The sequence below is a fragment of the Paramisgurnus dabryanus genome, chromosome 4 (genome assembly GCF_030506205.2).
Source record: "Paramisgurnus dabryanus chromosome 4, PD_genome_1.1, whole genome shotgun sequence".
Taxonomy (NCBI): Eukaryota; Metazoa; Chordata; class Actinopteri; order Cypriniformes; family Cobitidae; genus Paramisgurnus; species Paramisgurnus dabryanus.
The window spans coordinates 33,100,116-33,125,586 of NC_133340.1; the positions used below are offsets into that span (position 1 = coordinate 33,100,116).

The following is a 25,471-nucleotide window of genomic DNA, read 5'->3' on the forward strand; positions in this document are numbered from 1 at the left end:
CTTTCAAAGCAATACAAAAGTAAATTCCTGGTGTATCATTTTTTTTGGCCTCTTCTTCTAAGTGATTTGCTCTGGTTGATCAGATAGGTCATGTGGTGCTTGTAGTTTTCTAACAGTGCAACAGATTTTTAAATAAGCTGAGATCAGATCTTTGACTGAACCATTGTAAGTTGTTCAGACTTTTTCCTGACACCAGAGTCAGTTCGGCTTTGTGTTTGCTCGAAGGTGAACTTTCAATACCCTCATGTTTTTCAGCAGAATAAAACAGGGTCTCTTTCAGTTATTCACTGATTTGTAAAACATTCATTTCAACAAGATTCCCAGACACTGAAAGCATCCTTACAGATCATTCTCCCTTCACATACACACTATTAACAGTTTCAGCAGTAACAACATAAACAAACAGCTTTTGTGGACTACACGCAAATTCCGGTATACTTTCACATAGAATGAATAACAACAAAGTCCTTATACAGTGGTTTATTTCTGATGACAAAGGGAAATAAATAACAAGTAATTAAACGCTATGGTGGTACGCTAATGCGTATCAACTTTTACACTGAGCTAACATTACCGTGTAAAATTAATGTATACAATGTTATCTAGAGGTCCTTGAATTCTTGCCTGGCTGCCAAACCTCTCCAAACAGTTGTGATCCATTCTCGTTGTCTCACCTCATCTTAAGCAAACCAAAACATTTTATTTTCAAGGTATTTGTTTCAGAGATCAGTTTAGCCACTACCCAGCTATCAGAGAAAAGTTCCCAAAAACATTCTGCCAACATGAAAAGTGTCCAGTTTTTTAAGTTCTAAGAATGTTTCTTGGTTGTCTGAACATTAGAATGTTAAATTTTACCATTTTCAAACGTTATGACAACGTCATGTTTTAATCTTCACACAATGTTTAAAACAACTGTTTTCTATATTAACTGTTTTTGCTTGTTATGTAAATGATAGAGAAACATTGCATTTTATTATTTTTATTAAATAGTTTTACTAAAACTGTTATAAAACATTACTTCTCAATGTTTGGTAAAAATATTGCTGTAGAAAACACAATTCACTTATTAGGTTTAGATGTTGATGTTTTGTTTCATGTTAAGTCGCCATTGTGGTGATCAGTGTTTGTTTTAGTTGGACATTTTGCTTGCAAATTTTCCCTGGTTGCATTAAGTCTGTGGGTATAAAAACATTTGTTATTGTAATGTAAAGTTAATAGTATTATTCTGTGGTGGTTGTAACATATAATGATAAAGATCATCATCTAATTAATTGATTTATTCACTCATCAAGTTTCTTTTCTGTCAAAATTAGATCTGGCACACTCACAGCAGTTTGTCATTAAGGATTTTTTTTTAAAACTGACAAAAATTAACCACTGTGTAATTGGGACACACAAACATCAAGAATTAGATGTGGTGGATCATTGATGTATCAAATTAATGTATTAAATGACCAATTACATTTAGCAAATTTGGCATCAAAAACATTTTAGTTATTATCCCAAATCAGACTTTAAACCTGCGTTTTTCAAGTATATACACAGTAGATAGACTGTTACAGTTGCGGACAGTGACTTCTTTTTCAAGGGCACATGATCCGAAGCTCGTCACAACATCTGACAAGGACCTGCTGGCCACCCCCCGAACTAGGTTGCGGACTTTTGGGGACAGGGCTTTCTCTGTCAATGCTCCCACACTCTGGAACAGTCTACCTCCAGTCCATGTCCGCTCTGCCCCGTCCCTGCTAATGTTCAAAAAGCACCTCAAAAAAATTATTTTCACCAACTCCTTTTCCCCTAACACCCACCCCCAATTTGTTAAGCGACCTTGGGTACCATGAAAGGCGTTACATAAATCTAAGTTATTATTATTATTATTATTATTATTATTACAACATGTAAGTAGTCCGTCATGTGTGTGGTTCGTCATTTCAAAATATGTGTTCGGCGTGTACAGTGAACAAATGTGCATCACATGTTTTGTCAAAATAAGACACGTGTCTAAAGGGTTTATGATAAAAGAGACGCTCGCATTTGCCAGATACTCGCATAATCTCATGCGTAATCAGAGTTTACTGTTAAGGGAGTGTCTTGTGTGTATTTTGTGAATGTGAGCTTCTCTTTTATCATAAATGGTTTCGGCGCGCGTGCAGCAGGCACTTATTTTAACAAGACGCATGATGCACATGGTTCACATGACGCAACAAACACATTATTTTGAAATCACGAGCAACACACATGACACTCGTATTTTGAATTTGCTCCCTTCAGAAGAGAAGTCACCAGCCGCCACTGCACTGTAACAAGTTGTTTCAACTTCAAAATGACTTCAATTGGTAATACCTAAAAAAACTTTCTTTTTAAAAAGAATTATTTTTAAGTTGATCCAACTTTCCTGCTTTTACCGTGATACAGGAGCACTTAGGAAACAGGTTAAATTATTTGAAAATTTAATTTGATAATGCACCATCACATAAGTTACACTTTTTACAATTACGCATTTGGCAGACGCTTTTATCCAAAGTCATGTGCGTTTATGAAGTTTATGTGTATGTTCCCTGGTATTCAAACCTATAAATTTTGCACGTCCAACACAATGCTCTATCCAATGAGCTTCAGGAACACTAAGATTTTTGTCAAACAACAGATAAGCTGCTTTCATTATTTTCCCTAACATGTTAGGATACGCACGTTCCAAGATTGAACAAGCAAAACATGTTCTGTTCAATCTTTTATAGAGGTTACTAATATTGAAGATAAGACTTTGAAGATTCCATAATGAGTCATTACCACACATATTTTTAATTAGGCAGCGCCCAAGGCAAAAGCACACCTCCCTGACCTCATACTGTGAAATACATCAGAAAAAAAGGAAATATAAAGTAAATGAATGAGACTTTCGAAGGTTTCGCTTTCAACAGGTAAATGAAAAATCCCATTACGAAGCTATTTCCATTTTCATTACGCACAATCTGGAGCACAAATGTTCTTGTACAGCAGTGGTTCGTAACTCCGCTCCTGAGGGCCCACTTCGCTTTACGTCTCCTTTATATGAAGTAGTCAGATTTCTTTGCTAACAAGCTGACTCCTTGATGAGGTGTATTAAGGGAGACGTGGAAACTCTGCTTTGGACGACAACGCTGGTTTGCTTATCAAATACATGAATGCGCAGCAGCACAAAAACGCTTTTAAATATGAAAGATTAAAGGATTGAATGTAAAAGATTATTATTGAGTCTCTTGGACATAAATGAGGACTAATTATGAGATGTCAGAAGGCGCAAAGAGCTGCTTCACCTGTAGCCTGGTAAGTAAATAAATGCTTTGCTTTAAACAAATGCATCTGTTTTTAAATGTTTGTTTTTTTAAATGCTACCTCACGTATTTATTGTATATAAAGACTCTGTACCTGTCGATATGGTGGGATGAGAAACATTTTTAAGTAATGCTTAAAAAAAACTGACGCTGTCCAAGTCCTGAACGTGCGGAGAGCCGTATGTAAATTCTTTATCTCCTGTGTGTTACAAATAAAGTATTTTTAGAGTACAAACCTTATCTTACATAGTTGTAAATTATTTTTTGATGATATTGGATAGCCATACATTTAAAGCAATATAAAGCCTGCTTTTATACTTCCATGACTAAAAGACAGCAGGTATTAAAGGTTTTAATAAAAAAAATAACAATTTCAATACAAGTAAAAAACAACACAATTATTTAACATTAATCTTAAACTGGGGATCTTCTTCCTCCGCTTAGTTTTTCAGTTAGTCCGTAATCTAAATAGATATTAGACATAGCGCCAGCGCAACTGGCTTTTAAAGGGGATGAGAGCTGAGACTCTGGTTTATTGCACGTTACGCCCAAAATACTCCCAAAAAAAGGACCAACCTTTTCGATCATGCGCTCGGCACACAAAACATTTTTCCCTTCGTTAAATTAGCAAAAGTGGATTCGAACACTTTAGACAATGCGCTAAGATCGTTAACTCTTTCACCGCCAGCATTTTTAAAAAAAGTTGCCAGCCAGCGCCAGCGTTTTTCATGATTTTCACCAAAGTTTAATGCCTTCCAGAAAATGTTCTTCTTTAAATATATAAACATACAATATACCAAATGAAAGAACAGACCCTCTGCTTTCAAACAAAAAAAACCGTTTCATCCTACCTTAAGTGGTTCTTTTGCAATCAGCTTTTGAATATGGGTAGGTTTTTGCAAAAACACCATATTTTGAGCAAAAAGCAGAGATAATTCCATTTTTATGACGGATTTTTCATAGAGATCATATTCAGAGCGATCTTTAAAACAGACACGGACATGCAGCAGCTTGCCATAGGGCAATACTTCCGGTTTTAAAAAGTGGTGGATAATAGCGGTATTGCGGAAAGACGGAAAATCTCGTCATTGGCGGGGAAGCGTTTTCTCTTAATTGACGAGATATCTTGTCAATGGCGGGGAAAGAGTTAAAATAGGGCCCTTAGGCTTAAACGAGGCAAAATGTGGGTTGTCAAAAAACACACAGATTGTAGGCACTTCCTGGGATTGGTGATGTAGACAAGACCAACATTATCAAAATTCCTCCCTCTTCAGACTCACAGCCTGTAAGTTAACTCCTGTTAGCAACCGAATCTTTCAAACATGGTAAGGACCATCACATTTCCGGCTAATGTCAGAGGTATTCAGGTCAATAACAACGTACAGATTAGCTGGCCAATCCCTGCATTTCAGGAAGAGAGTGAAATCTGGAGCTAAAAAATTTACGTTAATTAGTTACGTTAACCATTAACCACACAAACAAATTGTATTATACCAAATACACAAAATAACGTTTTAGCAATGAAATAAGTGCATTTTAAATAAATCAAATCAAACACCTTGTTATCACTGTTGACTATGCTTACATGATGAAATATCACACATCTCACAAGTTATTTTGGCATAAACACGTGTAACCAAATTTAAGTTTATTTTGGCTAGAAGTGGGCTAGAAGTGAGTTAACCAATATGATGAAATGACGGCTGTTGCTTGCTGGGCAGTTATAAAGGATATTGAAGGATTCCTAAGGTCATAAAAGGAGATCTTAAGTCTTTTTGTCTTGTTTTCCAGTAAATTACATTAAATGGGAAAAATGTTTTCCAAATAGGCTCTTTAGGTAGTAAACTTTTGTCCTATTAGAGCAACGATTAAGAAGAGCAATATAAAGAAAGACAGTGTACAATTTATCATAACAAAAATATCTGAAATATCCACTGTTGTTTGTTTTCATTTAAAAGCAAAATAAATATTTTTTTAAGCAAGATTTACTCACATTTACTTTAAGATAATGAGATATGTATTTGTTTAACAGAAAACATTTTAAAGAAGTTTCTTTAAACATTTATATAATCTACCTTATCTTTTTTTTTTTTTGCCGTGTCAGATGCTAGTTTTATGTTTTGCCCTTTTCCCCTCTCATTAAGCCGATATTAATTGATTGCAAAGAAACAAATGCAGGACCAAATGTCTGCCTCCCTGATTTGCAGCAGTAAACTTTTGTCCTATCCGAGCACAAGGTTAATGCCGGTCTCCCATAAATGCCAATGTGAAAATTGCCATTAGTCACAGTTTTAGTTTGTGTGCTTTCTGTGTGATACGATCTCAGCATTTAACCTCATCTTTACTTTACTAAATTGAAGTGTTCACGGGAAACAAACCGCTCTGATGGCGGAGCGCTACCGGGGAGGTTTGCTGAGTGATTCGGTCTTATCTGTGCCTAACAGGCCACGGTGTTAATGTGTGCGGATGTGTGGAGATTGCAACTTCCTGCTGATCTGAGTTTAGGTTCATCGTTTTCTTTATATTGACTACAGCTGGATTTGCAGTGGGGCAGCTGGTCTGAAAGCACGCCGGTATGTGCCAGGGGCAACGATGGAGCATTTTTAAATGTTCCTGTTTACCTCAGCAAATCCACTGTACATAGCGTATAATCTTTAGCAATTAAACTATAACATAATGCTTTTATTAAAGTTCTAATGCTTAATGCTTCATTAAACTTGCAATACAATACAATACTGGTAAGCTCTTCCTAGTTTGAAAATTGCTTCTCAGTGCGGTTTAAGTTATAGGAGCTATAAAAGTCTTCGAAGTCAGAGAAGATGCTGGGACTTCTCTGGAGAGGGCAAAGCATTCAGGTGTATCCAATTTTCCAAGTCGGTCCACACAACTGGTTTTAAGTAGCGAATTTTTTTCACCTCTCACATCGCATCATGTGCCAGTAAAACTGCATGTTAAATGACTGACATGTTGTATGATTGGATATTTGATTCACTTATAAATTTAAATTAAGGCTAATATACTTCATGTAGCAAACTAGATTAGCTTTGAGGTTACAGTGGTGGTTGCGGTGGGTTGCTATAAGTCCTTCAATGGGGTGGTACCAAGGTGCAACCTTCAGGACTCTGTCGTGAAGCCAACACGAAAGTAACTTAAACTGCAATTTATTGACTGGTCGCTACAGATTGGCTCCAAAAGGGAGTCAATACCATAGACCCCCATGTTAAAATCTGTTTACAGCAAAAATATAATTACAGTCTGTAAAAGTGTTTTTGGTCTATATAGCTAGTTTTACACTTCATGAGAACCATTCCACGTACTGGCGGTGCTTTGAATACACACAGAATCCTAGTTTTCTTCAGCTACTTTGTATTTCATGATCAACAAACAAACCAAATAAAATAGTAATTTTGATGGCATTGATAAACCTGTGGTGGTTTTCTGTGGCGGGGAAGAAAAGTAAGCCATTAAAATCGAATAATTTACGTGTGAGGCACTCGGGCGAAGAAGAAATGCCGGCTGTTGCTTCTTCTCACACGACAGCATCAAGCTTCTGTCATGCTAACACATTGACCCCAAGGGATCTTATGAAAAACTTTCCATTATTTTACTTGAAGTCAACGAAATTCGAGCAGGACCAAAACATTTTACACCTGATCGCTGTCAAAAAAATTCAGCGACGACGTCCCAAGGATGACAGCAGCAATGACAGTGTTCTTAATATGACAAAGTAAGGGTTTTCATTAATGCCATTAATGTTTATTTTTTTAATCAGTGTATACCACTAGTCAACTACAGTAAATGAATATAACATGGCAAAGATGAATGCACATTTATATATTGATTCAATAGATTTATAGCATTTGGACAAAAAATATTTTGCGGAATAAATTATCAGTTTTTATAATAAATCTTGGAAAAGCAAATAATGGATTTGAATTTTTAATGTTATTATAACCTAAAAATTTGTAACAGAAAATAGTGGTTTTCATCTTGTCACTTTCTTGGTATAGAAAACCAATTTACCCAAATTAATCAAAATGGATTTATTGCGTTTTGGAACATCTTCGTATACACTCTTAGGTCCAATGTGTTAAAAACAACACAATCAGTGTATGTGTATGTATATATATATATATAAAGCTCTTTACAATATATTTATATTTATTCATATATATATATATATATAGATATAGAGAACTAATATACGATATACGGACTGCAGTTACCCATCTCCCAATTTTGGGATTCAAAAAGCTCTTTACAAATCTATAGGTGACATCACAGACACTACGTCCTTATTTTTGGAGTCTATGGGTGGTACCATTTAAAAGGTCCAAGTATGTGCCATTTGCAAATGTAATATTGCTGCTATAGTGCACTAGTAAGCAACAATAATTCAACTTATCATAAAGAGTATTGTTTACAAAAAGTGATTTGATTACACAATCCTGGCTTAAACCCCTACAAATTCAAGGTCTAATCATGCAAGACTGAAAGACTAAATATGGCCAAAGCCACTGGCAAGAGTTTAAGCCAGAAGCATTGTCTTAAATTAAATTGATGAGAGAAGTTCCGGATGTTAAAAACAAGTCGAGTCACAGCATTTTGGACACGCTCTGGGGGATGCGGCATAGATGCAAGTGGGCCGGCGGAAAGGTTCTGTGCCTTAGGTTATTAAAAACCCAGAGGCGAAGAATAGATCTCCACTAATGACAGGATTAAGAATGAAAGCCATTCATCTTATGCAGATTTGCACCAATGCATTTCGGCGCCAGAAGAATCTGCGCTGGCTTTAATTGACGAAAGTTGAACTCGCAAACTGCGTCAATTAGACAGCTCTCCTGGGTTAAAGAAGTGATGCGGAACAGAAAAACAGGCTTAGGAAGTGCGGAAGTAAGAACAAAGTGGAAAAACAGCTAAAGAACCCGAAAGCCTCGGCCCTGGCACATACACGCTTTCATCATTAAAGGAGAAGTCAGAAAAAGGCTCTTCTTGACATTGGAGCGGAACGCATCTGGATTTTCAGCAGCCTCCGCAAAACCTCAGGGGTCCTACAGAAAGATTTGTCTGGTTAATAGATGACTTTTCGAGTCTCAGTCTGCTTTGTACGTTACACGTCACGACTTTCATAGGACCCTTACAAAAAGCAAAGCGACATCATTGTCGGTGTGAATTGGGAAGTCAAGGTAAAGGAATTGAATGGGCTGCGTCACATAGCATGACAGCTGTAATGAGATCATACTTTATCATTGACCTGGTGGGATATTTCACAGCTGACACCAAACACGCAACACAGATCAATGCCTAATTATTTAAAAAAGATATTCTTTATTAAACACATTAAACTGGCAAAGTACTAAAGAAAGGATGATCTGGTTTGAGTCCTCAAAATGCATCATTTAAATTCCCTGTTTCTATTGGTAGAGCATTGCATCAGCAGCGCAAAAAGTCATGGGTTTGATCCCAAGGGAACACACATACACTGTAAAAAGTGACGGCTGCTCTATTTTAAAAATTAATTCAGTTGGTAACACCCCAAATATTTAAACATTTTTAACTTTTTTTTACTTAAAGAGAGAGACCATTTTTTTTTAAGTTGATCCAACGTTTACTTTTTACAGTGTAGTGATTAAACGTATGCAGGTAAGTTGCTTTGGATAATTGCATCATTAATGTAAAATGTATGGGTTGGGAATCAGCCAAAATGATGTCTTCATGCAGGCAAAAAGCATGTTTTTTGGGCTATATACTGTATATATGATTCTCTTTCTATATTTGCACTCCTTCCAATCTTCTGTTTGACCAAGATCTCACCTAAGGCTTTCAATTAAAAACGAATCACACACCTAATTTCTCTTAATTTATGAGTTCTCTGTGACAAGCAGAATGTACTTCACATCCTGCCTGTATAAAATTAGGTTTCATTTCTCAACGACCCGTTTGCATGAATAAAAATGTGTAAAATATTCATAAGTATGTAATTAGGTCAAAAGGTGGATACGATATTAATCCGCTTCTCCACAATTGCTTCTTCTGTATGTGCATGCGTGCGCGCGGGTGGCAAAACTCTGATGTTCTGATTTGCTGTGCATTAATCCAATGAAATGTCAAGAGATATTGACCCAGCCGCACAAAGTGAGACATACAGGGTCAGAATGTCACGAGTGTACAATGAATAGTCCGCAGCTTTTCATATCCTCGCAGTGCAATAGGTCAAAGCCCAGTTGCTGGTTGAGGTTTGATTTCTTTTATTAGTATGTATGGTAAGCAAGGGCCGTACTGACGCTGTGCAATAACTCTGTGATTACACGGCGCTTCTGTCTTTGCAATCTGAAAGTGACTCTAACAAGCTTGGCTGCGAGCTGGGGAATACTCTCTTTTATGAGCTCGGAGCCTAGCGAGAAGCAAGGTGCCGTTTGATGCACGGAGAGCATAATGAGCGCGTCTGGTGTCAAACACCACGATGTCGATCAAAGGCAGTGTAACCATGGGAACGGTACATCTCGGAACACGCGCCACTTTGGCTTTTACCACGACTCTACCCATAAGATAGAAAAATCGCAGATGATATCCTTTGATATGTCAATTATTTCTCCTAGACATCGATCAATGACATTAAATAGAGGAAACTTTTGCATAAAGCTTACATAACACACGCTGTTTCTGCTTATTTCATGCTAATCTTCAGTACTTATAGAGTAGAAATACTTCCTTCACATATCCAAAGAGTTTTATCAGATTTATAAAAGACAGGTCAGCTGTACTTATTCTTTCCGAATAAACCCGAGCTCCTGGAGGTGTGTCACAGTTGGAGCGAGTCACGAGCAAGCATCATATACATAAAACAGTGGTTCTCAAACTTTTTCAACGTGCGGACCCCCTTGTGTACGGTGCATTCCTTCGCGGCCCCCCCAAAGAAAATTGATGACAAATGTGTTCTGAAACATAACATTTTAATTAAACAAAACATATTAAAATATACAAAGTAGTGCTGTTGGTTATTAGCCTTATTTTTTTTAGGTTTAATTTCACAGAATTCATGATAATTGTACATGATTAATTTATTTTATAAAATAGTATAAAACCGGGGGCCCCCTGGCACCATCTCGCGGCCCCCCAGTTTGAGAACCACTGACAAAAAAACATTTTCCAACTATTTCTTGATGAACTTATGATTCGCTACATGTTTGTGTCGTTTACATTACTGTATAAGCACTTATGCGCCGATTGCCAACGAAACACAAACATTTGATAGCAATGCTGACATTGCGGGCAAGCGTGTCAAATTTTTGGGTCAAACTTTTGGGTTTCAACTTGCGTGTTACTTTAAAATGCGTGTCATGCAGTATCCACTTCTCGCCGCATGGTTGTAGTATATTTTTACTAAAAACTACAATAAATACGTGAATAAGAACCACCAGAAGCGTTTGATATTTTGAGCTTTCACTCCTGAGGTGTTTTAATTTTACAGCACTTTCAACCGGTCGGTGTGCTCCCGCTAGACTCGGGGCACTAATGAAAGGTAGGTGTGACAAAATATATATATCTTTTATCTTGGTACTGACAAAATTTCCTCTTAACCTATGAAAGGATAAGATATTTAAATAAATGGCGGAAATTCGGTAGTCATTTTGTGGTGATAGATTAGCAAACGTCCTCTCAGAACATCAGAACTGCAGGCATCGTTCTAAAAACCATGGGTCTGAGTCTGAATATGACAAACTAATTCCAACTAAATGGCCCATTTCACAGTGAATGTTAATGATTTAATTCGAAAGAACTAACAAAATTCTACCGTCTGTTAAAATTTAATGCAAAAATCTGATGAAATGAGAAGGTGTTACAAGCAAAAACATGTGAATAAGCAGCATTTTTGGTCACACACCTTCCATTGACATCCATATATAACTTTTCCCTCTGATTCTTTCTCAGTCCTCAACAGAATGTCTACTCTGTCTAGTCATGTGATAAATTTTGAGCTTTTATTTTTTAAATTTTGTCATCATACCTACATTTGATCCTGCTTCACTTACCACCTGCGACTTATGACCAAGTTTGAACCGCCCCATTTCAACAAAATCCAGCGTTAAACAAACACACACGTACAACATGCTGCTACCCTGGATAAACAAACTAAATCCATTGTTTCATAAGGCTGGGTTCTTTAGGAAGCTGAACAAGCTTAAATTTCCCTCGCAAACAACAACACACTTTTCCGTTGACGTTGATTTCGTGTCAGCTCTTGGTTGGTGCGTGTTTGCGCTATTCCACCCATATAAGGACTTCCACTGTACTTCCTGCACTGAAATTGCCCTATAAAAAAAATAAGGCAATAAGGCCAGATCAGAAAAAAACTTTTCCAAATCCTGGCAAAGTGCTTTTGGCTCTCAAACATCCAACCACCTTTTTGACACTTTGCCCATGTTTAGCATGAGAAATTCAACTCTTAACGGTGTTAAAAACTCAGAATGCATGAAATAGCTTTGACCCCCCCGCAAGTCTCCCGAGTCTTAGATCATTATAGTCTTTAGAAGAGATCACAGCAATGTGATAAACCGAGCTCAGCTTAGACAAGTCTGCCACCGTATGTCAATATTATTGATGATTTTACTATGAGCTCATTTCCAGATCTAGATTGTTTTACATATACATCGATTTTTCGATTAATCGTTTTTTTTTCCGTGGTTGATTCAAAATCGATTCTCACAGGCCACAAATGTTTTTTCCCAATTTTATTTCCGCAAACATTGAACGCAAGATTAACTTTAATCTAATTACTAGTCTTCTCAACTAGATGTCACCTTTTTTTGCCTTGCACGATGTTACCAAGGAGCGAGAGGCGAGCCTGTCATTCATTCATTCAGTCTATATTCTAATATATTTTAATATAATATAATATTGTATTTAATCTATATTCATTGAGTTGAATCAAGAATCGAGTATAAAAATCGAGTCGAGAATTGGAATTGAAGATCGGACCGAGAACCGAAATCAAATCGATTTGATAGCTTGTGAAACGAAATCGAATTGATCTGGAACATTTTAATCGATACCTAGCCTTACTCTTAGAGTAGGCCTATTTTATCTGTTCTAGATTTTTATTTCACCTTTTTAAGAGAAACATCTGAGACTAAGTTGATACTTCAATGAAACACAACTAAGAACTCCATCACATTTCCTGAGCTACAGTTGGAAAAAGCAACCAGTGAGCAATAAAATTGTCCTCTGGGTAATCACATTTCTGGCCGATGGGATTTTAACATGCATGTGGCACCATTGAGTACCACTGCTCTGCACATTTTGAATGTTTCCCGTATTCAACACACCTGATTCAAATCATCAGCTCATTATTAGAGACTGTCTGCATCGGTAAGCTTAGGCAGCTGACTTGTTGTCTCGCATGCCTCCCCTTGTGAAAAAAAAGTGTGCTTAAGTGTACTTTTATAAAGTGTACTTATTACATAAATAATACACTTTAAGTATATACACTTAAGTGTGAATTAAATGCAATCTTTTCGGCGCACTGAATGCACATTAAGTGTAATTAATTTAACATATATCATATATTAAGTTGAAATAAAATGTAATAAGTTGCCATTAAGAGTGATTTTTTGGAACAACTTAATTGGTACTTTATTACAACTTTATACCTACTTTCATAATTGCTTCTAGTGTTTTTAAAATATACTTAAAGTGCACTACACAATATAAAGACATGAAATTAATGTGATTTAAAATGCAATTTAATGTCTGTTAACAATACTCTTAAGTGTGAATTAAATGCAATCTTTTCGGCGCACTAAATGCACATTAAGTGTAATTAATTTCACATATATCATATATTAAGTTGAAATAAAATGTAATAAGTTGCCATTAAGAGTGATTTTTTGGAACAACTTAATTGGTACTTTATTACAACTTTATATCTACTTTCATAATTGCTTCTAGTGTTTTTAGAATATACTTAAAGTGCACTGTTCAATCTACTGTCAAGCAATTAATGTGAAATTAAAAATAAGTTAATGTATATTAACAGTACATTTAATTACTCATTAAATGTAATGTTTCAAATACAAGTTGGCCAAATAAATTCAAATATATAAAATTAAATCAGTTGAACTGTGATTTCAGTGCAGTGAAGTGATTTCAATGCATCTTTCTACAGTATGTACTTTAACTACTTCTATTGTATGTGAAATATATTTATGTACTTCTCAAAATACTGAAAAACAAATCTAGTTAATTAAATATGTATTCATTTCAGTTTAATGCATTGCAAACAAACAAAAACCACAATGCTTACACTGACAATAAAACAGTTTGGTAGTCAAATTATGAATCAGATTTTTTGTTTTGCAAAAGTACATTTAATAAATTAATTATGAGTTGTATATGTCCAAACAAAAAAAAAACTCATTTTAATATTGTTAAATTGGAATCAAACAAACAACTATCAATATTGAATAATTACATCCCTTAGAAAAAAATAAACTCAAAGTTATAATTTTTTTACATTTTAACAGACAACTAAAAAAGAACTGCATGAACTTTAAATTAACAAGTCTTTGGTAGGTCACATCAGTCTAATGATCATTTATTAAATGTGTTTAGAAATATTGCCATGAAAGTGTACTTTCTTTATGTAGCGGGTATTAACTCACTTACTTATGGACCAGGCATAATAATAAGATCAGAAGGGTGCACGGTACGAAGGAGGAGGTAGCAGTGATAGTGAGCAACAAGCAGAGACAGAAGGTAAGTTGATTAATAAATTATTTTACTTTGAGTATTGAGAAACCTTTCTTTTTCTTTCCTTAATCACAAAAATAGTAACAACAATGAAAATACAATTAACTATATATACTATGGGTGCACCCTCTAAATTACTTCTCATTTACAGAAATCAGTCACAATCAATGTACAAAGATGGTACAAATTATATATGTAACACACTGAAATCAGTATTCAAGTTCAAAGTTCTTATCAATTGGAGTATTGATCAGTCTTAAATTATCAGAATTGTGCTTCTGAAATGTTTCATTTCAATAAAGTAAACAAACAAAATAAGGAAACAGTTTCTGAAATGTATCCTCTTACTTGTCTGAAGAAAAATATTTAAAATAGAAAATTGTCCTTTCCTCTAGATTCGTGATCCAATCAAGTCGAAATGGGAGGCTCGCCATCAATTAGGAAAATCCAGCTCAAGGAATGTTCATACGAAAGGAAAAAAACCTGGCCTAATCACAGACCAGAATATGCATTCAATATTGTGTATCAATAATGATTAACAATTCTACATAATAAAGGAAACAAATAAAATACATACATAAGCATGGGCGGAAATCCCGGGGGGGTCGGGGGGGACAGGACCCCCCCTATCTGAGGGTTGTCCCCCCTAAATTATCATTAGAATATGTGTATTGAAAATAATTTAATGATTTATAATACTTAAACTAGTTGTGTAAGAAGTGAAACAATACAAATGCAAACGGAGCAACAACAAAAAAACGTTTTAAATATTTGGATTCCCCCTCCCTTGCCTCACAGTGGTTTGGTCCACTGCCCACGCCCCTTTTACCTCACCACCACACATTCCGGTGGTAGAGAAGTGTACGGAGCCGACGCGTTAATAAGCTATATACAATACAACGTTTCCCATCACTTATCAGTTTATCCTCATATGTTTTAAAACTGGACTATTTTGACATATAAACATGAACATATTTCGTTTTCTGAGAACAGAAGCAGATAAACGATCAAGAAAACATTTTTATGCATTCATGCAGAGGTGAGGCAGAGCTGAAAGTAACAAATTACATTTACTCACCTTGCTGTAACTGAGTTTTTTGTGTACTTTTACTTTGAGTAGTTTTTAAAATCTGTACTTTACTTTTACTTAAGTATGTTTAAAGTATTGTTGGTTACTTCGCTACATGTTAAATCATATCCGTTACTGAGTAAAAATAAATAAAAAAGTAAGGTGATAAAGACGCGCCACGGTCGGATGATTGATTGATGGGCGGGGGAACGCGCAAAAAGAACCATGGAGAGGGACGAGACAGGCGCAGGCTAATGCAGACCCTCAATTCAATTCTTACGAAAGAAACCCCTGGCCATTGACGCAAAGCGATTGTTTCATTCAGGTAGGGTTCATGCTCTTGAGTACGGAGTTTGAGAATTGCCGACCGTGTATAACCGCTAATTTGCACGATGCATTTTTAATACATGCGCATTATCTTCCGAGGTCTAGCAGCTTCGCGTCAAGTCAAACAACTTGAGAACGTCCTCGAGAATGCGCAGATCATTAGACATTGCAGAGAGAGAGAGAGCGCGAGAGAGATAGATTGAAAGACATCAGGTACACAGGTCTGGGAGCTAATAAACGTGTAAAGGATGTATAGTGTATAGCCATGGCACTCATCTCATTATATGTTCATTTATGTATATAGTTTAATAACAATGTATGTTACCAGCAATACATCAATTACAACCTTCATATAATGATTGTATTTACTAGCTGCTGACCTCATATTATTTTTGCTTCAAAAGTGCATAACTCACCTGTAAAAATCATTAAATAATTCCATAAATGTTTCTTAGTTATAAAAAGCTTTTTATTTTATTAACATTTGTTATTGCACTTTAATTGTAGAGATGTTTACAATTAAAAACATAGTTTGAGATGTATATATCCTTCCTTTGTGAACTATACTAGAAACCTCTCCCCGCTGTAAAAAAGTAACTCTTAAAATTAAAATGACTTTTTACTTGAGTAGATTTTTAGACCAGTAACTTTACTTTTACTTAAGTAAAATATTATTAAAGTAACTTTACTATTACTTAAGTAGAAAATTGTATTACTCTTTTCACCTCTGCATTCATATGTATTAAAATTAAATTTGCGTCCGTTCATAGAGAAAGAGAAACGTTTTCTATCTGTACCCATTTCCTTGCAAGTACAATTTTGCCTGTATTATTGGTGTCCCCTTCAAAAATTGTTCTTGAAAAATTTTATGTTTATTGTCCCCCCCAACATTTAGATGAGATTTTCGCCCCTGTACATAAGTGCCATCATCATAATAAATGACAATTTAGACAAATACCTGTCCATTCACGTGTTTCCTTCTCTTTTAGTCTTTCACAGGCACGTGCAACCAAAATGGCGTCAGCGAACAGCAGTGAACACAACGCACCATGTGGTTTTACATAATCACACTGCAATGAACAATCCAACCCATATAACATCACAATATAACACTATTTTGTCTCGTATGGATTAAACAAATAAAATGATATGACATTTAAAGTGTTGACATTCGTTTTTATGGCTAATATCATTGGTAATTATAACAAACTCACCAGGTACAAAATGAAAGCTCAAAAAGTGCTCAATCCACACAATCACGCTGTATAATTGAATATATGCATGTTAAATTCTGATTTCTTCAGTTTATATGAACTTAGGAGTCATATTTAATCAAATTAAACACTCTCGCGTCAGATCGAGTGTCTCTGTCGCTCTGCATCTCTCAGTCTGAACTGAGACTCGATCCAAAAGCAAAAAAAGGGGCGGAGCTTACAATTAAACACTCTGATTGGTTTACTCATTTCAGATTTATAATTCAGATTGAATTATTCACATGTATTTCCTCATTTATAAAATAAATGTAGATGTATGAATAGTCTCTATTATATTTAAGCACACTTTTAAAATAATAATATTTAATTATTTAACCAGGGTTACATTTAAGTAAAACTAAATTAGACAAAGTGCATTTTTAAAAAGTGTAATTAGGTATGTTAAGAAATATTGTGATGAAAGTGTACTTACTATAAGTTAAGCTTAATTAGACAGTATTAAAAAGTGCATTTTTAAAAGTCCACTTAGGTGTATTTATAAATATTATGTTGAAAGTGTACTTACTATAATTTAAAATTAATTAGATATTATTACAAAGTGCATTTTTAAAAAGTGTCCTTAAGTGTGTTAGTGAAATATTATTATGAAAGTGTACTTACTAAAAGTTGAAATTAATTAGATATTATTACAAAGTGCATTTTTAAAAGTGCACTTAAGTGTGTTTATAAATATTATAATGAAAGTGTATTTACTATAATTTAAAATTAATTAGATATTATTACAAAGTGCATTTTTAAAAAGTGTCCTTAAGTGTGTTAGTGAAATATTATTATGAAAGTGTACTTACTAAAAGTTGAAATTAATTAGGTATTATTACAAAGTGCATTTTTAAAAGTGCACTGAAGTGTGTTTATAAATATTATAATGAAAGTGTACTTTCTTTAAATTAAGCTTAATTAGACATTATTAAAAAGTACATTTTTAAAAGTGCACTTAAGTGTGTTTATAAATATTATGATGAAAGTGTACTTAATATAAGTTGAAATTAAATACATATTCTTAAAAAGTGCAGTTGTAAAAAGTGCACTTAAGTGTGTTAATAAATAGTGTCATTAAAGTGTATTCCATTTAATTACGCTTAAGTGGTCTTTAATTTATATTATATTATATTATCAGCAAGTGCACTTCTCAAAAAGTATACTTTTATTATTTTAAGCACACAAAAAGTATGCTTTCAATACACTTAAGTACGCTAATTTTTCACAAGGGTCATAAGGCAATGAATTCGGAGGCATGAAGGCAGCTCCGGTAAATGCATTCGGACAGACTTTACAGGCAGCAAAATGGAACAACATGGAGCACCTTTGTGATAAGTAATCCCATATTTAAAATCTGCAATACTAATTTCTTGCTAGAAATGTAAGTGTAAAAATTGAAAATATTACTTTATTTACACTACATTTGTGCTCCAGCCGCTTCCTTGGCAGCCATTTTATTTTTTCAGATTTAAAGTGATGTGATGGTTTAAGGTAGGGCTTGTCAGCTTCGTTCCTGAAGGGACACTGACCTGCAGAGTTTAGTTTCAGCCCTGATCCAACACACCTGCCTGTCATTTTCAAGTAAAGACAATAGGTGCGTTCGACTTAATGCGACGCCGAAACAAATGACAGGCAAATGACATTAAAGTACCGCGAGGGCGAGTTGAAATTAGACTTCTCCGTATGATTCCTCGAATCGCACTCGCTGTATTTTTACGTCATCCGCCTGTTCTTTCGGCCCCGCATGAAGTCGAACAAGCCTTTTGATGATCCTGTTTAGATGTTTTAGCGTTGGAGCTAAACTAGGAGCATAATTGAAACATTTACGGCATCCCAGCTACCACACAGCAAGCCAGTAATATCAATAATTAAAAAATTTCTGCAACTGCGCAATTACTGATCGGAAAAATTGCAACATTACAGTCCCGTAAATAATGCCATTATCATTTTCAAATGTTCTTCAAACTCCAAACTTATCATAACATACACTATTCAGATATCCGCTTAAAAAAAACACACCCCAGGCACACCTTTATCTAGTGCTGTCAAAAGATTAATCGCGATTAATCGCATTCAACATAAAAGTGTGTACTGTGTGTAAATATTATGTAAATATAACATTAAATGCATTATACTGTATTTATATATTTATATATAAGTATATTATATATAAATATAAATATTGTATATATAAATATAACCACATTTTTCTTAAATATATACATGAATGTGTGAGTATTTATTTATATATACATAATATTTACACACAGTACACGCGATTAATCTTTTGACAGCCCTACTTAATACGTCACTATCTAATGGTACATGTCACTATTTATATATCTTTATAGGCTGTTTATCTGTTTGGCTTTTCTTAATGGACTGGTCTGTCAAGTTAACAGCTCGCTTTTCGAACTGATGTATAAATATGAAAAGACTATGGTAGGTGGAATAGTATTTTCAATATGTGTCAGAGATTAAAGACTTCCAAAGTGAATTTAGAAAACAACAGTAAGCTCTTAAATATTTGATCAGAAGTAAAGATTAGCTTTTTGCATTGCAGAATAAGAAGACAAAGCATCTATACAGTCCACTGAATGAACGCAAGAAGAAATCCATTAAGCATAACAGTTTTTTCATTTAAAGATAAATCACTTACCTTCGTCCAGATATACAAAAAACCTCCAGTTCAGCTGATAATCGGGTAACTTAATAAATGTATCTTAGCAGGAGTGTAGCAAGTATTGATTTGAAGAACAATGTTGACATTGCAAGTTTTGAGTTAACAGTTTACAAGTTTGCAAATGGGGTTATAAAAGCAAAACCAAGCAGACCCCAGAACTGTCCGTGGTCCTGAAACGCTCCGCCGTTGGAATGCGCACCCAGTACGCGTTCTTGCGCTCTGTGCCATTAATTGTTGTGTCTATGGGCACATTAATCATACAGATGCCTTCATTGAGTATTTCTACGCGTCAGGATAGAAACAGTTTTCAAAAAAACGCGTCTTAAGGATACCGCGCTCTGATCCATTTCGATGCGTTGCGTTTTTGAACGCAAGTTCGCGTCCTGACTGATCAGCTGAACAATTTTAAACAACCTTTTCTATGTCAGACAACAGCAAGTGAACACAAGGCAACATTTCTCAGAGATAAGTTTGTGAATATGAATCGTTCTGCGATTTAATACGATACACCATAACGACCCATGTCAAATCACAATTTTAATACAGTAACCATAACTATGGCATATAGAGTAAAACCACATTGTCTCACGTATGACCTATAGTTTAGTCATGATATTTGTACTAAAATAATGGTAATACAAACCAGTCCGATTTTCATAACAGCAGGACGCATCAATAAACACACCGAAATGAAACATTAGCTTCAATTATTTAAGTTTAATTCTCTTTGTGATTATACCTATACGTTGCATTTGTCTGATGCTGATCTCGTTCGCATCCATGAGATCATTTAATGGTCTCACAGGCAGGCGCAAACGAGTAGCCTAACTCTGAATACTAATTTCCTCATGCCCTTCGGTAAGGCGGCCTTGGCACAGGTACGAACCCAAAAATGTTCCCCTGTGGAACTCGAAGACATCAGTCCATTACGAGCAACCTGCGACCCGTGCGCAGAACCCAGATGCGTAATCGATACGCGAATATCAATACAGATCCACACTGCGCTATTGACACACACTTGACTCTCATTTCTTCAACTTCAAAGCTTAAAGAAGAACGTAGACTCAGCCTTACCTTCCAAAAATGACAAGCCAGTCGCCAGTCTCCCACGGTTTAATTTTAAGAGAGTGTGATCTGGTTCAGTTCAGAGGCAAAATCCAGCACTGCGGACGCGTCCGGGTGGAAAGCAGCAAATGCCCGCCGTTGGATGAAGACACTGCGGCAGCTACAAATCTCCTGGTGCCGGGGCGAACGGTGATGAATTGAGACTAAAAGCGTGATGGAGAGTTTGTGGTTTTACCGCCGTCCTCCTCTGTTTATCCCGCAACGAGCCGGAGCGCGTGTACTTCTCTCCGCCAAGCGGCTGGACTGAGCAACCAGTTTCACATGCACACACATACTGAGTGTGTTTGGTGATTGGAGGGGGGGTCTGAGAATGATGGACAGGTCGTTTTCATTTCAAACTTTTATTATTTATAAAATCTGTAGAGTCTAAATAATACAAAAGGTTACATTACAAATACCGCACAGATGTTAACCATTAAACCATTATAAAATAAATTTATGTAGTGTGTTCTGGGTCTTTTTTTAATGGTGTTTCTATCATTCCACTAACAGAACTCAATTCCCATTTCCAATTCCCTTTTCCCATTAAATCCATTAGAATTGTTATGATGTTTCTGTTGCTGTTTTCAGCAGGGTAAGGTAACATTGATTGCACATCCCAAAGTGATTGCTTTTATTATTTCACCTTCAAGTCATTGCAAGCCCATCATGGAATAAAAGCAAGCAAGCAATCATTAATTTACATTTAAATCAATGCATTTGGTGTTGATTTAAAGTAAAGGCATGCATGTTTTTATCAATATGACCGTTCTCTGAAAATCATACCATGACTTTTGTGTTACTATCAAGCAATTGACCTTTAAACCTCTCTAAATGGGGCAGGAACATCCTTTAAACGTCTGTAAATGTGCCCTCAAGACGTTTTTATCTTTTGCTGCATTACCAGTCACACCATATAGTATGGCTGCTTCACCTCAAGGCTTGTGAAAATTTAAACGAAACAATAAAAATTGGCTTTCCAGAGTTTTATAGAGGATTGTTGCAATGTCCAAAATGTTTCTGTCTCCATTTTATATACTCTGCGTCCCCAAGGGCATTGGTTTTTCGAAATGATTTGAGATGCGAGATCAAGTGCAGTGCAGATGTGTCCACCAGACTCCCTATCAAATAATTACTTTGAAAGCCCATAAAGATACTTTTATGGAGGACTTTTCAGATGTGACTGTTGGCCGTACCTCGGGAGCAAAGTTTCCAAAAAATTTACTTTTGGCCCATTTCCAAAGTTCATTTGAGTTACACAGTCACAGATTGCTCGCCTATTTTCGAAACGAAAGCACACATCAAAGTGAGTAACGGCTCCCTGTAGGATGTCATTCAATTACACAGAGCCCTTAAAAAGTCTTCGGTTCAAAATTGTGAAGCTGAAAGTTGATCAATCAAGTCATAAATGTCTACTTCTGAGAAACAGCTTAACACAAACTGTATAAATCTATAACAGAGAGGCGCCTGCTTTTCCCAATTCCCTCCCTATAACGCACACTCCAGACTTGATGTTTACAGGGCTCCAAAAATATCACAGAAATTCCCAAAAACAGCTTCTTTACAGGAACACCACAGACATGACTTTTTTGAAGGTTATTTTCTTCTGCAGACTAAATTGAGAACAGACATTAAAAGTGTGTAGCTCAGTGGTAGAGGTCATTGGTTTGAACCCAGAGAACACATACCTATAAAAAATTTGTACTGTGTAATGCAATGTTGCTTTAAATAAAAGCATCTGCTAAATGCGTAAATGTAAAATCAAAATAGTTCTTTTAAAGATGTTGATGCGGTTGCTAAGGTGTTCTGGTTGGTTGCTAGGGTAAAGTCAAAATAGCCTACCCACAGTCTTTGATGTTCTGATGCCTGATATCTCGAATCTCTCCGTCAATTTATTTGATGTCAGTCTATTGCATCATCCACCAGGTAAAGTTTCTAAGTCACTTTGAAAAGTAATACCTCGATTTCTCTCAACAAGGCACACAGATTGAGGTTTTATTAACATCTACAAGTACGTTTATGCATTACAGTGCATTTAAGCTGGATATCAAAACCATAAAATTTTGCACCGCTGATGCAATGCTCTACCCGTTGAGTTACACGAACATGTGCAGATGCTTTATATATTTGGGATTATTTGAATGGGTGTCAACAATAATACAATAATACAAGTGAGACCTGTCTACAGTCAATCTCACTTCAAACCACTGTCATGGCTGCAATAACCAGCGCACCTTTGGGACAGTTACCTCCAAAACATATCTGTCATCTTATGCAACCAAGCATAAAATGGTATACTGAAGAGCGCTGTTGAAAACACTTAACAGCATCACTCACTATGACATAAGGTTTGGTCTCGGAGGGGCGTGATGTGTTTATTATACAGTACAGTATATGGTTACACTGACGGATATTGAGAGTATAAAAGTGGTTTATGTGTTGGACAAGTAGATGGACAGGAAGGAAGAAAGTAAAAAAGAAAAAAGATTAGAGAGGAACGCTCCTCGTTTCCTGGCTGTGTGCTTCTCATTGGCGTTTTTTCGAGTTTGGCATTTAGCCCAGGCACCCTGGGACAACCCCACATCTTACCTGAACATTCATTTAAATGATCTGCTTACTCGGTTACACACTTGGCAATGTTGTGAGAGAGCAAGAACAGAGTGATAATGAGAGAGAGAGAGGAGGAGGAGAAGAGCGTTTGATGTACTTCCCCTGTTTCCTACTGTTTCCTTCATCAGCAAAGGGACTTTGTTGGGCCGTGACGGCTTTTAGATGTAGGTACAGACAGATTTAGGGATGAACAAACACAGAACATTTCACAAAGAAGTTTGAAGGGATGGATATGAAAGAAGCAGATGCTGCGAGAACCTAAAAGTGTCTTTGAAATGTGTAAATGTTGTTTAGGGGTTAAACCAACCTACATTATAAGATTTTGGTCTGTTTTTCACTTTAAGACTTGGAATATAATGAAAGTTATATTCACTATGTTCATAATATTTTCATAGTCTCTTTACACTGGTCAAAAATGGTCCCAAGCTGGCACTGGGGCATTATCCTTAAAAAGGGTGCTACGATGTGTATTTATTTGGCGTGTATTTATTTGGCATGTACTTTACCTTGGAGACGCTAACATGTACTCTTTGGTGCCAATAACTACATCGGAGCCACTAATATGAACTCTTTTAACATTTTGAAAGGATACCGCCTCAACTATAGGGACCAATCTTCGACCATTTTTTCCTTATAATGTATGAACTCTGAAAATGTTGGGTAAAATATGGACAAACCCGAAACATCCATAGTTGACTGAACCATGGGTTTAAACAACCCAGCATAGGTTAGTTTGTCTATATTTTACTCAACCATGAGTTAAAATAACCAATCATTTTTGAGGCTGTGGTGTCTAGGGCATGCAAAAGGAAGAAATTTGTGCAGGTTTCGATCAATACGGGAAGCTTTCAACAGACACAGAATGTGAGAAGGCATTTTGAGGTTTTTTGTTAGTCATTGTCCTCAAGCTTCTTTACCATTGTGGATTTTATATATAATGATAAAAATGAGCATTTATTATGTATTGATTTACAATCCCCTCTCTTTCGCTCTGGGCTCCAATCATGCTGCAGTGCAGTTTACTGCCCTTATTCTCAAACACTTGTATATCTGACAAAATAGCTAAAATATCATGGATATAGGACTATGTAAAATTACAGCCTTAGCCTATTACATGAAAAGTTTGGGAAAAAATATTATATATGTAACTTATTTTGTAATTTTGATGCAATCCTATAGGAAAGAAACATTTAAAGGGGACATTTCACAAGACTTTTTTAAAATGTAAAATAAATTGATGGTTTTAGCTCAGAATACCATATAATTTATTATAGCATGTTAAAATTGCCAATTTGTATAGGTGTGAGAAAAATTTGGCATTTTGGGTGTATCCTTATAAATGCAAATGAGCTCTTCAATAAATGGCAGTGTCGTGTTAGTGCAGATTAAGTGGAGTTATTATCCCCTTCTGACATCACAAGGGGAGCCAAATTCCAATGACCTATTTTTTCACATGCTGCAGAGGGTAGTTTACCAAAACTAAGTTACTTGGTTGATCTTTTTCACATTTTCTTTGTTGATAGAAGGACTGGGGACCCAATTATAGCACTTAAACATGGAAAAAGTCAGATTTTCATTGTATGTCCCCTTCAATTCAAATGTATTTATACCTGATGCCTTAAAAGAACCAGTTTTTATTGTAAGATTGCATAAAGGACAATTAACATCTTAAGATCTGTTTCACAAAAGTTGTGGAAAGGGTTTACTGTACACTGTAAAAAAAAATGCAGCATAAAGTTAAAACAACTTGATTTTGCAAGTCAATTCAAGCTTCTGAAACAAAATTGAAATTGTTTTAAACTTAATTTAAAGTAACATAAAAATACATTTGACAAAAATGCTGCATATTTTTAAAGTGTAGAGCTTGTTACAATTTTGCATTGTAGCAAAGCAGCTTTACAGTATATATATTAGTAGTAGTAGGTATTGACCAGTGGCAGCCTTTGACTTCCTTTTCGAGGGCGCACAATGCAAAGTATTTACCCCGTCATGTGTGTGGTTCGTCATTTCGAAATATGTGTTCGCCACGTCATGTGAACCATGTGCATCATGCGTCTTGTCAAAATAGGTACCTGCTGCACACGTGAGAGAGAGAGAGAAAATAATTTACAGCACAATTGAGTTTCAATTGCAACAAACCACCATCATTGCAATCAGTGTTTGTATTTTATCAGCTCATTTGCATTTTTAAGGACACACTCAAAAACGGCACACTTTTGCTCAGGCCTACAAAGTGGACATTTTAACATCCTATAATTAATTATCTGTGGGGTATTTTGAGCTAAAACTTCACATACGCACTCAGGGGACACCAAAGACTTATTTTATATCTTTAAAAAAAATCTCATAATATGACCCCTTT

General features: G+C 35.7%; 1 protein-coding gene and 1 long non-coding RNA gene across 2 annotated transcripts in view; both read right to left on the reverse strand.

Annotated features, from left to right (window-relative positions):
- Positions 1–20,743, reverse strand: part of elfn1b (extracellular leucine-rich repeat and fibronectin type III domain containing 1b) — a 147,987-nt gene extending 127,244 nt beyond the window's left edge. Inside the window, exon 1 of the mRNA XM_065254243.1 lies at positions 20,470–20,743. The gene's annotated coding sequence lies outside the window, so the exon portion shown is untranslated. The remainder of the gene's footprint in view (positions 1–20,469) is intronic.
- Positions 12,729–16,858, reverse strand: LOC135735730 (uncharacterized). The gene is made up of 3 exons (XR_010527691.2): positions 16,674–16,858; positions 16,418–16,529; positions 12,729–14,551 (listed from the first exon to the last, which is right to left on the reverse strand). It is a non-coding gene; the product is annotated as an uncharacterized lncRNA (long non-coding RNA).
- Positions 20,744–25,471: the final 4,728 nt, after the last annotated feature.